Source organism: Bombus pascuorum, chromosome 9 (genome assembly GCF_905332965.1).
Source record: "Bombus pascuorum chromosome 9, iyBomPasc1.1, whole genome shotgun sequence".
Classification (NCBI taxonomy): domain Eukaryota; kingdom Metazoa; phylum Arthropoda; class Insecta; order Hymenoptera; family Apidae; genus Bombus; species Bombus pascuorum.
Window position 1 is genome coordinate 2305527 of NC_083496.1, and position 13482 is coordinate 2319008.

Here is a 13482-nt window from a genome sequence, read left to right on the forward strand (position 1 = left end):
CGATAATTAAAAGAAGCCACAGAATCGAAGCCTCTGGAGGAGCTGGCGTTCTTTCTTTAGCCGGGTGTCTTGGCCTAGGCAGCGTGCTTTTAATCAAAGATTTCACCTGACCCAGTCTCATTTCTCGGCTTTCTTCGCGAGCTCTCGTTCCCGCGTTCGCCATAGCCGGGGCGTCGTGATTCTTTGTTATACTCGCGGAAATAACGCGCGAGACGCACAGGAAGAAAAGAGCGAAGCAAGATAAAAAAAAGCGGCTTGCATTGTGCTCGTCCCGACGCGATACTTGCCCGGTTCTTTTCTTGATAAAGTTCGCGTAAAAGCGTCACCGTGAGTTCCCTAGCCGGAGGTCGAATCTTCAATTAAACCCAGTCACTTCGCTCTTTAAAATCAGGAGACGAAGCCAAAAGTTGATAGAACGAAAAGTCGACCGAGATTGTAACATAACCAATCACGAACCGGGAATTTAATCAGCGAATCGTAAAATTCGATCGTTGATCCAAAGTGTCAGGGATCTACGATAGTTAAACGAAAATCTCAAGAAGAAAGATGAAAACGAAAAAGGAAAAAGGAGTGTGATTGGACGAACGAACTAGTCACCGCTGAAACAATAATCGGTCTGGAGTTGACATTGTAACATGGATCAATCCGTTTCGGTTGGACGAAGCTTTCGCCAAGAAAGTTGTCGCAACCCGTTAAGTGGATTATATCTTGTCCGCGAGCAATCCTGGTGTAGCTGAAGGGCCGTGATGCGGGATGTACTATGCTGGTGTTAAAGTAAATTGAGCAATTAGTTTCGTAAACGGAGCTTGGAACTCTTCTTGAGTATCTGATTGGCTATTGGCATAGATCAGCTTCTGTAATTGTGCAAATTCCTATTCGTCTCTTCTGAACACATGGTTGTAAGTAGCCTTTGTTGCGGAAGAAGGCGCTTAATAAGAATGCGGGATTCATTTGTCGTTCTTAATAGTTCTAACTCAATTATAAAAAAATAGGCACGTGAATTTGCCGAGTTATAGAGAGAATAGCCCTTTTGTCTGTCTGCCATCTCAAGTGGTATCTTTCGAACGAGGAATAGCACAAATGTAGATTTCAGTAAATTTTGATGCGTCTCTCTTGCAAACATTCTCCTATTTTATTCAGAGCGCGACATATTGTTACTCGCGTCTCACTATCGTAAGGATATCCTAGAAAGATTACGATGCTCAGTTATATTTGTCGGTCGTGGAGAATTTTATGACTTTTTGCAGGCAAGGTCCATAGGGAACTGTATCTGCGAGAAAGATCACGTGGCTTGATTATCAAGACTGTATGTATATAAGATATTCGATCTCAACCGAGTTGCAAGTAAAATCCTCAGAAATTGTGTCAGCTTTGATGATGATCCAATAACTGTTCCTCCGCGTACGACACAAAACTCGATACATTTAAAGAAAGTTTGACAAGCTTGCGTCTGAGTCTAAAGAGAGGAGATTTGGTTGAACGTTTCACGATTTTGTGGGAAACGAAGATAACGAAAGTTTAAAGAGTCTTCGCTTCGTTATTCCGTTTACTCCTTCCGCTTCTTTCGTTTCATTTTTTGCGCTGGAACGTACCTTTTACATTCATGGTCCTTCTCCTGGGTTTTACTTGACTTTGGATTCTCCCAGGAATAGAATAAATTTCTTGTATCACGGTGCTTCTTAATTGCCAAGTAGAAAGGAGAACTTAATTGCAGATATTATCTCCGAAGCATCGAGTTATTTATATAATAATTTACTCTTAAAAATTTGTGAAATATATCAAACGTAGAATTTACAATAGAAGTGCAAGCTTGACGTAAAATTGATTCTGACGGATTAGGTAAACTCTGTTTTCCAAATTCGATGGAATTCGATGAAGATCAGCCAGCGAAAAGGAGTTCCTAATCTCGATTAGTCGATTCGAATTGCGACGCGTTGATTTCTCAGTCGCTTTCCGTCTAGATCGGGTCGCAGCGATGGTGGGTTCGTTATCGATCGACTTTTCCTTCGTGAACGACGATAATCGTTGACGGAAATAAAAGAGATCGAGGAAAAGCGAGGGCAACGAAAAATTAAATCGTAGACGAGGGGTCAGCTCGCTGAAATCTTCGTCTTTGGAAATTTAACTCGAGACTGAATTATTTTTAAATATTAACAAAGATCTGGTTCTTGACTGTCGACCTTCCATTGCTTGTAAGTCGTATTAGAATTCCATTATTTTAGAATTAGAAATATTCAAACAATTGATAAAGTATTTGATAAATGATAAACAAATTGATAAACAATTTTTATCGTGTTGCAATTGAAATATTCGATGTATTGGCATTATTCATTCGATGAAAAAATAAAACAAATATAGCAAGCAATAAAACAATTGGAGGATCGTGCGTTCCTCTATCTAACACAAACTGTTTTACTGTTACAGGTATGTGAAACGTGATACGCTTTCCAATCTGGCATTAAGTAAGTAATTTATGGTACAATTTTTATCAGTGCGACTTGAGGGCAGAATGAAGTAACATTACTCGTTCAATGAATGGGCCTGCTTCTTGCCTCAACATTGATTGAATTATTGAATACGTCCTGTTTATCTTGTGTCCGGTTGTGTACAAACTTCCTCGTTCCAACCCTTCTTCTAATTGCCCTTGTAATGAAAGAACAATCGTTAGTTTCCTGGACCAACCAGGAGGATTTGGAGATCGACGAGAGAAGAAAGAGGATGTTCGCAACTATACACGCATTTTCTAGCTGAAAAAGTTCTAAATTCGAATATCTCTTATTTGTCATTGTCAATGATACAAACATTCTATTATTTTATCGAAACACTCGGTATTTTTCCTTATATTTGCACTGACACAATTTCCAGCGAGATGGCGCATAATCGATACACGTCCAGTGGCGCACCAAAAATTTTATTCGATCGCTGGCGGTGGTGCGTCGACTGAAAAACCTGTCTGCCGCGATATTTCATGCGAGCGTAATACTTTAAGTGGGCCGTAGCACACGAAATCCAATATTTGTTCGGCCGCAAGCACGCCGAGTACCCTCTACGAATTCGCGCGGCGTTTTCACGCCGACTATAATTTTATTTTCATTAGAGCATCGCACGAAACGGAAGTTTCGGCACAGACTTCGCGGTTTCCCGCGCCCCAAATTACGATCGCCCGCTCATACGAAAATCTGCGAGCCTATAAACGTCGCGTTCACCGTTTACGACGTTGCACCGACGACACGGCGAATGTATCGGCGAAGTTTCGGCTCTTAAACTGCTTTCAATGTTCCGAGACTCGTTGGTGAATCCTCGAGCGAGGATAGCGCGTTCTTCATTTCGTGGGTAGGAACTTCGTTTCGTCGTTTTCCACGACGTTCGCGGTTGTAAATTGCAGTCGTTCGGCGGTTTTAGTGAGTTAGAATGGTTCCGTAACGTACACCTGGTTAGTACACTCTTGTCGAAGAGTTAACTTTCAGATGGATCGTATTATTATGTGCGATTCCATCGTTACGGTAGATTCAAGTATACCGTACAACATTTTATTTGATAATAAAATGAAATTAAATTAATAAATAGACATAATAAAATCGGCTGGATATAAAGATCGGCTAAAAGCAACTTGGCGAAGAGAATAATATTTACGATGTCGCTTTCTTCGAAGATAAAGTCGAAAACGTAAAACAAAATTTACGACCTCGTTTCCGAACAACGAATTAAGACCACGGCGTACAATTCTTAAGTATTCCGTGTCTAATACCGATATCTACAAACGAATAGCGCGTTCTACTTAACGATCAAGAAACTTTTCGAATTCTACGAACTTTCCGATATTACTAGATAAATTAATCGCACTTGTACACAGATGCCTTGGAGGCGTGTAGTAACTGGCCTCCGGTACAAAAAGTCGGTCATCTTCGCTCTTACAGTTCTGGCGTACCGTGAGGAAAAATCGTTTGGTCGAGAATGGTTGTTTCAACGATACTCGTTTCGACGCGAGATCAACAGGAAATCTAAACTGTAACGACGACGTTCGACTCGGGGTTCACGAACGATAAGATACGAAATGTTTCCGACGCGTTTCCACGAAGTCTTTTAACCGGTTGGTACGGCAACAATTCGAGATAATAAAGGAATTATACCAAAGTCCACTTATCGTTTGGAAATTAATCCACTGCACTCGCAGCTTTGCAAACATCTTCCAGTTCGTACCATATCCTATTAGGCGGGTGCTTTATGGGCTAGAAGGTTACTACTTGTTCGACCTGGTTCTACGCGGGAACATTTTTAAGAATTCTCACTTGAAACACCCCGCCGGGGAATACGTAAACTTTACTTGGATAAAAATGCTAATTTTACAGACACCGTACGTCATACGATGGTAACGATGATGACGTGTCTTTGCATTTCGCAGTACTTAAAAAGACTTTAAGTTGATTTAAAATTTAGAAAAGAAGTGTTCCAGTTACTATATATGAGGTCATTCCATAAATTCCGCCGTTTTTGTTCCTTTTTCTTTTTATAAGCTAATAAGGAATCTTTAATGAGTGTAAGTTTCAAGAAGGCTGAAAGGATTAAAGCGTAGATTAGCACGTTTCAGTGGATTTCGTAAAAAAATATAAAGCAGCCGAGAATATTAATCCTCCAACTCTGTATGTAACGACATACCAGAGATAATTTTGAAGGTTCTGCGAGAGAAATTTGTACGAAAACATTTCCATCAACTTCCATATTACTTAGAGATTTTCTAAGTCCAAGGGAAGAAAAGTTACTTTCTAAGAGAAAAAGCAGGATGAAAGATAGGACAGATCGAATTAGTCAAACTTCTGACAAAGAAACGACAAGATTTACGTAAACGACTTTAACATCTCTTATCTCTTTTGTAAAACTAGTAAAAAATATCTGCGAGTGAAAGCGTTGTAAAGATTGTGGGGACTGCTGCGATCCCTAAATCTTCGCCTGTGATTTCACTCTACGTTACACAAGGGTTGCAAAAGGAAAACGCCACGCCGGTGTAATTTTCAACGCTATAACTCCGCTGTTTAACCCGCCAATTAATGGAGAAGGCAAAGTACAGAATATAACGCGTGCGGTGGATACAAACTCGAGGGAGAAACGAATGAAAAGAGTCAGGTATCAACGAGAGTTGGTTAGGGTGCAGCAAACTCTCTTTTTACTCTCGCGACTGCACCTGCCGCGGGAAAAATACATCTTCGCGTAGAGGAGCTTCATTATTTTGGCGGGATCCTTTTCCACCCTCCAGCGACGAATCCTTCTTTTGTCTCTGTCTGTTCCTATTTTTTTTTTCTTCTTTTTATTTTCTAACCGACGACCCCCGCTTTTTGGTCGACCACCGGCAACGATTCTCGGTGTCTCGTTGCAAGAAGAAGACGAACGCCCGGGGGAGAGACACCGCAGCTCCTTTGCGTCGAGATTCTCGCTAGACGCTCGTCTCGTTATTATCGCGTGCATTTGCATTTTTGTCGCAAGCCTGCAATTGCAAATGCGTCGCTTCCAGGCAAAGTAGCTGGAATTTGACGTGCGTCGCGCGTGTGTGTACGGAGCGTGCGTTTCGCGAATTTGAATTGTTGATTCGCTGGAAATTGAGATGTTTGAATGGCGAACGCTGTAAGTGGTTACAAAAAATAAGAAACGATTTCCCCGTTGAAAAAGGGTGTACATTTTAATGGAAGGCAGAGGTAAGAATAATCTGTTTTACGTTTCAGGCTAATTTGTGTTATACTTATTGTACTATACTGTTTCCTATGTACTGAGAATTACCGGTAATCGATTGATCTACGTAGATTTACTTTAGTCATTAAATACGTATTAATCCTCGGATGGAAACTGGACTTTTAACTCGTACAGATATTTTACGTTTATTTCTCTTTAAATTACATTTACGTATTCACACTACGCGTTCGCGCTATATGAACGATTTTATTTTTCAATAAATAATTAAGTAAATGGAGGGATTTTCCACTCGGATCCTTGTTTTATCACTATGAAATAAAATATTCGATAGCTATAACAACAGTAATCCAATTTCCGTCGAACGAGAGTTAATATATCAGGGTTAATGAATAAAAGGATAACAAGTAACAAAGAATCATAAATTTATCTCTACGTTGTATAATTGACAAAATAGAAGTATAATTTTAAATATCGATCAGAATGTCGGTGAAAAAGGAAAAAAATATTGTTTCCGTATATCTGTAATGGTATTACAGAAGCAGAGTGGAAATATCGAAGCGCCGACCCGCGCTCGAGCAAATATTTTATCTAAAACTCTTTCCCGTAAATGCAATTCGTCTGATTGTTCCGAAGTTTGTGCGTAAAGGGACGCAGCTTGAATAATTCATCGGCGACCAGCTTCGAAATTCGCGTTTATTAATTAATCACATTTTGCGGTTCGCTCGTGCACGTTCCAACCGGCAATACTTTCATCGTATTATTTTTGAGAGAACGAACGGCGAACGTTAAAAAAACCTAACGAAGAGAGAGAGAGAGAGAAAAAGAAAGCGAGATAGAGAGAGAGAGAGAGAGAGAGAGGGAGAGAAGAGGGAATTGGTTGGTAAAACTGTTGTTAACTCAAATAATTCGATGTGCGAAAAACGAAACGAAGGTGTTGAACGATTTTCGTTTAAACACCGGCTGGAGGGATTTGATGGGCTTTAATTCGACGTTACATAATACCTCGATGATCTTCTAATTCCCTATGTCAGTTAATGCGGGCGCGTAATTCGATCAGCGAGTCATTGATCTCGTAAACCGCTTATTGCGTGCGCGCACGCGTTAATTGCATAAGGATCGTGTGGATCGCGGTTCGAACGTAATTGAAAATTGTTTGCCGCCGCGAAATTGCGCCTCTGTGACTTCTGCTTTGACCGTATTGATTCGCGATACCTGGCTCGTGAACGTTTCTTTGACGTTCGCCAATCCCGTTTCAAATCGAAGAACTTTGCCAACTAAATTATTAACGGTTGTTAATTCTACGCAAAAGGATACTTTATTTCGTTGCTTTGACTCGGGAAAAATTCTTGACACGAAGAAACCTTATTTCTTTTTTTTTTATATATATATAGTTATATTTATAGTCGTTTTCAAGTTATATTCGACGGATTGAAAATCGTAAGAGCGTAAATGAAAATATTGAGAATTCGAATTCAGCCGCGTATTTACAATTTAAATGTAACATCTCTTTCGCTTCGTAACTAATTAAATTATAATTTTATTCGCGCAGGTGGACTAAATTACATCGCTGTACATTCCAGTGCTTCATTTGACGCAAATGATCAAAAAGAAAGACCAGTACTCTTAACCGTGATCAGCGTTTCTCACAACATACTTTTTGTTTCATTTCTTTGCTTATATCATCAAGTGGAAGGATCGAGACAAGTTTCTTACATTTTTCCAATGAAATTCTCCGCAACAAAGGGAAGAATAATTTCCTTATTTTCCCGGCTCATTTCGAGGTTTATAAAGAAACTTATAGACGGATGTCACGCGATGCTTGTAAAATTAAAAGCGTTCTGTCGAGCATTACGATCGAAAGAGTAGAATCGGCTTTTGATTTGTAAGATCGGTCGGAGCACGCGAACCAGCCTTACTTCGTGCATATCCTGCTTCGTCTGCTCTCCCTTCCTCTTTGCTCTCTCACCGCATTCCTTTCTTCGCTTTGCTTCCACCTTCTGTATTCTACTCGCTATCATCGTTCTTCCGCCCCTCTCCTACTCGTCCGATGATTCTACTCGCGTTTTCTTCTTCTTCGCCTTCGTCCACTTTGTGTCGTTCGCTTCCCCAAAGGATCACGCGGTACATACGTTCCAGCTTATCTCGCGGATTATCTTAAATATCACGGACAGAACAATGGCGTTTCAATCGTACGAAACGCAGCTGACGTTTTCCTGCAATTATTTATCGCGTCACGCTGTTTGACGCAACGCAATCACGCCTCTGGTCAGTTAAATGCATTGTCCAGCGAGAAACCCTTTTGTATTCGCGCGAAATATCAATGATCTCGAATCGAATTGTGATAGATACTTTGATTCTATTATTTATTTGGTTATTAAGGCACACAAGCCTTTCGATATGCAATGCATTATGGAAGAAGATAACAATGAAGCGAAGGAACTGTAAGGGAAAATAGAAAGAGATGGACAGATAAGCAAGGAAGGGCGAGCGACTGGTTTTTGTTACGTTAGTTAGTTTAAAATTGAACGAATAACCTGATCACGATATCGTAATGGATTGGAATGAAAATTTGGAAAGATTTACGATAAAGAAATAAATAATTCATCGAATCTGACAAAATTCGTTTATTTTGCAAATTTTTCTGGCGATACTCGATTACTACCATAAATCCTTTCACTAAACATCGCTGTATTATCAGAAGCATCGTTTCCGAAGATTCGATATCAATTTGACTGTACGCAGCTTCGAACGAAGTCACACGATTTTCATAAGGATCGACTGAAATTATCTTGATTCAACCTTGAGTTAGGCAAGCTCGGTTACTCCGCTTAGTTCGGTTCAATACGAATCGTACGATTGGTTTAGTTACGTACGATTCAGTCCAACAATTGTGATACACTTCCGTTCGATTCGGCCTGAATTAGTTCGCTTCGGTGCGATACAGCAGCGACTGTTCAGTTTCTGCAAGTAAACAACCATTACCACCCGTTGTTCCGATACCAAGCAAACAGAACTGCCTGTAAACGAGGCCACAAACAAACCAACGTTAAACAGCCACCGAGCAACATCGTATCTCGATAAAAAATCTCTTAACTAATTCTATTTATACCAGAATTAGCAGACATCTACAGAGAACCTAGCCCTTGTTATCGCTGTGAAAGCTCACAAAAAGGACCGAAACCCTCACGATCTACGGCACACCACATTCTCAACGATCCGGAATCGTTCTTGCTCAACATACTCTTAGTTTTTCCTCTCTCTCTCTCGCTCTCTCTTCGGCATCTATTCACCTTCGTGCAATCCTTCTCTGTCCCTCTAATTTCCTTCCGTCAAGCGCTCGTATTATCCTCCCATCCTCCCTCTGCACCATAATCTCTCTCTTTCTCCCGCCATTTACCTGTCTCCTCCGGATCTCTCTATCTCTCTTTGTCCTTCCAACTCCCCTTTGCTTCTCTCCCTCCCTCTCTCTTTCTCTCTCTCTCAGTGAACACACAAACACGCCTACACGACACGTGGGTGTGCAGTCGGCGCACAAACGCGTTCGTGGACACGCACATACACACACACACACATACATACACACGTGAACGTAGAACTGCTACGATGGCTCGAGTGTGGAGCCCATGGAGCCGAGGGTACGGACGACAGTACCGCGTACACACCACAACGTTCCGCACTCATGCCTTGCGTTCTCTCGCGATAGATCGCCGACCGGCATCTCCGTTCCTCCGATAGAGCCGGCTGGAAACCGCCTCCGGCTTGTCGTCGTCGAGGAACCAAGCCAACCAACCAAAGATCGGCTCCTGGACCCGGGGAATTCGACAGTCCGCGTAACCGGGCAAACAGATCGCTCGAAATTTCCGATCACCTCGAGAACAGCCCCTTTGATCCTCCGATTCACGCTCGATCTACCTGCGACGAACGGATCGCCCGTCGGTTCAACGAGTTCATCTTCCTTACTTACGTTTCGACGAATCAGCTGATCGCTGTTAAAGGATCGAGGAATGGTGGTGGTACGTCCGCCGGTGAAATCTTTGGCTACGAAGATCGTAAAGGATCTTGCGGATCGAAGACTCGCGCGGGTGGTTAAGAAAAACGGGATTCAGATACGTCAGCGAGAATGTGGATTTTCTTGTCGGTGCAGAAGCTGATTAGATGCAGCCCCGCATCGCATCCTTCGTAGCAGTCTCCGGATTAAGTGTGTTCCTAGACACAATGTGATTACGGTGTTTTAAGATTGATAAAAGTATCTATATATAAGGATGGTGTTTGTTGACACGAGTGTAAGGAAGGATGAGCTTGACTGTAGATTAATCCTTCAAGACAGTAGCAGAAGATAATTTTCAATTGTCATTGTGCGACGATCGTTGAACAAGTGGAATAGCGAGGCATGTTTCGTTCATTGGTCGGTGCAATTTAGTGACTATTCGTTCGAAAGTACAAAATCGTTTCCAAAGCAACTCTCTTTCTCTAATATCAAAAGTACAATCTATTCGATTAACATCGATATCGATGAAACATGGACAAATCGCGACATAAGTGAATTGCCATGAATTCTCGTAAAAATTCAGGTGCGCATGAATAAAATAGCGGAGAGGAAAATTTGAAAAAGTTGAAAGAATCTGCATCAATGACAACAGTAGCAATTGCACGCACTCGACGTCAACTGTACGTCACTCGAGGCCGTGAGCATGTGCGCTCGAGCCGAAGGGCGCGCTCGTACGCGCGCACACTTCCTACAATGTCGAGTGCCGGAAGACGTGAGCAAAGGGGAGGGGGGTATGGACTAGGTAGACGAGTTCCTCTCGACGGACGAGTGTTAGTCGAAATATTCGAGTCGTGGCGAAAAAGCTTGGCGCGAGACGCGCGCTGGTCGAGCGTCGAAAAGCGGCGAGGCGCACGCGCAACCGCTCGTTAATTGCCGCATCGTGAACACGTGAACACAGTGTATCCAGTGTCTTCGTGTATCCTTGGCTAATCACTGGCAAGTCCCTCCCGCGTTTCGTTCCTCTCGCGAAAATGAAATCCAACGCGAGCCGCACAACGAATCGAGTGTCTCGAGCTGACTCGCACGGGAACCTCCGATGCCGCCAGTTTTCGAACCAAGTTCCGCGCGCGTGCGTCCTCGATCCTCGCTGTCTCAAGATCGTAAGAACTGTTTACGAATCGCGGTAATATTCGTAGTGTGGTTTAAGCACCGTACATACTCGTTTTGTGTTTAATTAAATTGTTTTTCGTTGTGATTTATGGTGATTTTTGTGGTGTTTGTGGATTTATATCGGGGATTTTCCGTTTCATCGATCGGTAAAGTATCTATATAAGCCAGATAGACGCGATAATTGAAGATAAACGAGAGTAATATAGAGAGAAAAATGAAGGGAGGAAGATAGAAGTTATTCGTGTTTGAAGTAGTTTGTAGTAGTTTCTGGGAATGATTACGTCTTCGTTTCAGGTTGATGAAAGTAGTTTCTAGAAATGATACTAGAAATGAAGTCGTTCCGTAGGAAAGTCCTTGAGTTCAGGCAACGTACGTTTCACGTAGTAATTTGCAGGTTTGCGTAAACTTGGAAACATGACTTTGTTGCAAAGGATAAGATCGCGTGTATAATCTCTCGGGTATCATCGGCATAGTTTAATTTGTTTAATCGCATCGATGGAATTCTTATCCAATTAGAAATTGTTCCTTCTTCTTCGTCTTAAACCCTTTTTATTCTTAATCTTCTTGACAATTTAAACGAAATAAAATCATATTCATTTCCTACCTTCGCGTCCTTTTAACTCGTAGAATAAACTGTTCGATCCATCCTCACAGTCACGGAGTCTGATAATAAAATTTCCTGATTAAACCGACGAGGGAAGATTCCAAGAAACCACTTGCCAGAAAAAGACGATAGATCGGAACAACGACGATCGGCGTCGATTTCAAACAATTGGTTCTTAACACGCGTACCAGCGATCTACGAGCAATTCCGTCGATTGTAGGTAATTGAGCTAGCCCTTGGACATCTCGGTCCCGATTAATCGAGAAAATGGCAAGTAGGAGGCGGAATTAGCGATGGCTCGCGAGCTATTTAGTCTGCAGGCAGGTACCTGCATTCAAGAATCTTCCAGATACCGGGAAAACCATTCGTCTTGACGGACGTCGAGGTCATTAAGTTAACACCGCGTATCGGCCGATCTAAATGCTGCCACATTTCTCATCAGCGGATTTATATCGTTTCAGGCGTCTCCCTTGCTATCTGGCTAATCCTCGAATCCTGCCGCGATCTCGCTATTTTCGAATTATCCTCGTAATAATTAATTACCTTCGGTACAATGATATATTCCAGCTTGGTAGTTTCCTGTCTTGAAAGAATCCGAATGATTCCAAGAGATTATCAAGCGATATCCTTCGAACGAATTATCATCGATTCGCATCGTTTCGAACCAGTTTCCACATTGAAATCTCGTTCGCTCTAACGAATTACGACGAACGTTCGTTCTTCTCCTTGAAGCAACGTTCGTTGCAAGTTAAAAGAGAACGATTACTGTACCGTGAACAATAACTTCTTTCCATTCTGCGTGTTATACGCGTCGTCGTAATACAACGATCAACGTAGAGATCGAAAGATCGGAAGAGGATCGAAGTATCTCGGAAATCCAGCGGATTTTGTATTTGCCATCGGCGCGTACGTGCGAGCATTCTGGATCGGCACAATAACCATATGGGGGTTTATTAACCCCGTATCTCGACTATCGGAATCCGTTCCGATCGATACTCTTCGACGGTTCATATTGTTTCCCCCTTTTTTTTATTCGCGTACGTCTAACTTCTCTCGAACTGTGTATCCTCTCCTTTCATAGAAAACTCCTTGCCGGCTGTGTTCCGTCTCGACTGTTAATCGCCGAAGATTTAGTCGTTGCCGTTAATTTCAGGCGAATTAATTCTCCGGCGAAATTCCAAGGGAAAATTAAAATGTCTTTGTAAATGGACTGAATGTAAGCGTCGATTTACGGCTCATTTAATTCTTCGTTTAAACCTGGATGGACGTTGCGAAATCAATTTTTGAAGAGGTTTACTCTGATGAAATTGTATAGCTACCTTTCTCCTTCTCCCAGCTCCGATTTGTTTTCTCCATGGATCGTTATCATTCTGAATTAAAATGTATTCACCGAGTGTTTTCTTCCACGAAATAATTTCCTGCATTTTCACGTACTGATAACTCGTTAACATTGTTAATTACGAGAAAATATGGTAATAGGTTCGTACGAGAAAATATTTGTCGATCTTTCGCGAGTAGCTGGAATATAATACCGCACGAAATCGTTTGCGCGAAAAAAAAAAAACAAATAAAATGTTACACGAAGGTAAATCTGGCTCTTCGATCGATTTATATAACGAGTTATATAATTCCATTATCAATTCGATTACTTTTTATAATCTCGACTCCGAATTTAACCTCGTGCTTTATGCAAACGACGTCCTTTAAACGTTTCGCCGGCGGGAAAGCTAAAGATCAACATTCAGCACGAGCGACATTTAATCAGCGATAGTAGCTCGTTTCGTCATGGTTACACGCTATACGAACAAAATGAAAAATCTAAATGGAACGACACGACGAGAAAGAGAAAAAGGCAGCGAGCATGATCGACAGGAGGCGGGATCGCCAACGACAGCGTGGAAACCTGTCATATTTTATCGACACCGCAAATCGCGAACTTTCAGCGACGCACGGTAGCTTATCCGTTCTATGGTTGGAAACGTTGTCGGATTTTTCGCAAGGTTAATCGGCCTGCAGGTGCTTGCCTATAAAATTACAA

At 41.9% G+C, this 13482-nt stretch overlaps 1 protein-coding gene across 10 annotated transcripts in view; it reads left to right on the top strand.

The window, feature by feature from the left end:
• Positions 1–13482, top strand: part of LOC132910266 (dystrophin, isoforms A/C/F/G/H) — a 455671-nt gene that overhangs the window by 257155 nt on the left and 185034 nt on the right. The window lies entirely within an intron of this gene.